Genomic DNA, 1,847 nt, shown 5'->3' with positions numbered 1-1,847 from the left:
GTATCTTTAACAGGTGACAGGTGAAAATTTGTGCCAGAGCGGGACTCGAACCTGTATTTTCCGGCGGTCGCCTTTGCCGCTTCGGCCATCCGAGCCCGTTTTGCGTGTGACCCACATTTACAGCCTGTTACTCACTACTGACATAGCGACACCTACCCGTCAGCCTCGTTGACCTGTTCCACACGTATGCACTTCCATTCGGTTCGGTTCGTTTTTGGTGACAACCCAAAGTGAATGAAACCTTTTGACCTGTTTCACATGGCCGGCCGGTGTGGCCGAGTGGTTCTAGGCGCTAGAGTCTGGAGCCGCGCGACCGCTACGGTCGCAGGTTCGAATCTTGCCTCGGGCGTGGATGTGTGTGATGTCCTTAGGTTGGTTAGATTTAAGTAGTTCTACGTTTTAGGGGACTGATGACCTCAGTAGTTAAGTCCCATAGTGTCCAGAGCCATTTGAACCATTTTGTTTCACATGTATGAGGTTCCATTCGGTTCGGTTCGTTTTAGGTTTCAACCGAAAAAAACAAACGAAACCCTTTTGCACATACACGGTTCTTAATTATTACATTTTGTGTTTACTTCTGTGCACAGACTCGTGTCGGTAGTGATGCTGGAGAGAAGTTGTAAGTAGGCTGTTTAGGTTTTCTTATTGGTCACGCCATGTAGCGCTCTGTATGAAGATCACTGGCTGTGCTGTGTGCAGTCTGTGGCTGGTTGGCATTGTTGTAATATTCGCCATTGCAGCGTTGGACAGCTGGATGTTAACAGCAGTTGGAGGCGAGCCGTGGTGGACGTGGCGAGAGAGATGGCGGAGTTTTGAAATTTGTAAGACTGGATGTCATGAACTGCTATATATATTATGACTATTAAGGTAAATACATTGTTTGTTCTCTATCAAAATCTTTCATTTGCTAACTATGCCTATCAGTAGTTAGTGCCTTCAATAGTTTGAATCTTTTATTTAGTTGGCAGTAGTGGCGCTCGCTGTATTGCAGTAGTTCGAGTAACGAAGATTTTTGGTGAGGTAAGTGATTTGTGAAAGGTATAGGTTAATGTTAGTCAGGGCCATTCTCTTGTAGGGATTACTGAAAGTTAGATTGCGTTGCGCTAAAAAAAAAAAAAAAAATATTGTGTGTCAGTTTAAGCACAATCTTGTATAATTGTTCTAAGGGGACTTTTCAAAGTCAAGTTGTTGCAATGTTTTTTTTCCTCTATAGGCGAATAAAAAAGGAAGGAAGAATACTAGAATTCATTGGGAGCAGCCTCTTAACACTTTATAGCAGAATTTTGGACCATTCTACACAATTTTCTCGAAGCAATTTTTTTTAATTAATTCAGGATGTCAACGAAATCATTTGATGAATTACATTGACGCTAAAGGATCGTTTTCGACGCCAAGATACATGTATGAGAGTATATATTCGACCGATTCAGATGTTGGCCGTGATTTTAAGACAATACAATCGACACAATTTTTAAAGGAGTCTCTGTTTTACTTAGATTTTAATAAAAATTGAAATAACAGGTTTTTAAACCATAGGTTGCAAAGAAAAGTGAAGTTAAATGATATTTTACAAATTGTGAAACGCTTGTTCCGAGCTCTCATCGGAAGAAAAACTGTGGCAGTGGAGTACTAGCTGGAGAGGCATATGATGTATCGGATGTAGAGACAAGAGGATGTTTCCGCTGTCTGCTTTTCTTTACAGCTTTCAGCAACTCCATATGAAAATCAAGTATGTTTAATTCATCGAAAGATTCAAGAGGAGGGAGTAATCCTATGATAAGGTAAGGTGCCTATTTTCTGTTTCCGTCAGGGCTGCTATCATTTCTAATTCTTCAGAATCCGTTTCC

This window comes from Schistocerca gregaria, chromosome 8 (assembly GCF_023897955.1).
Source record: "Schistocerca gregaria isolate iqSchGreg1 chromosome 8, iqSchGreg1.2, whole genome shotgun sequence".
NCBI lineage: Eukaryota > Metazoa > Arthropoda > Insecta > Orthoptera > Acrididae > Schistocerca > Schistocerca gregaria.
Note: the sequence above shows the minus strand (reverse complement) of the source record.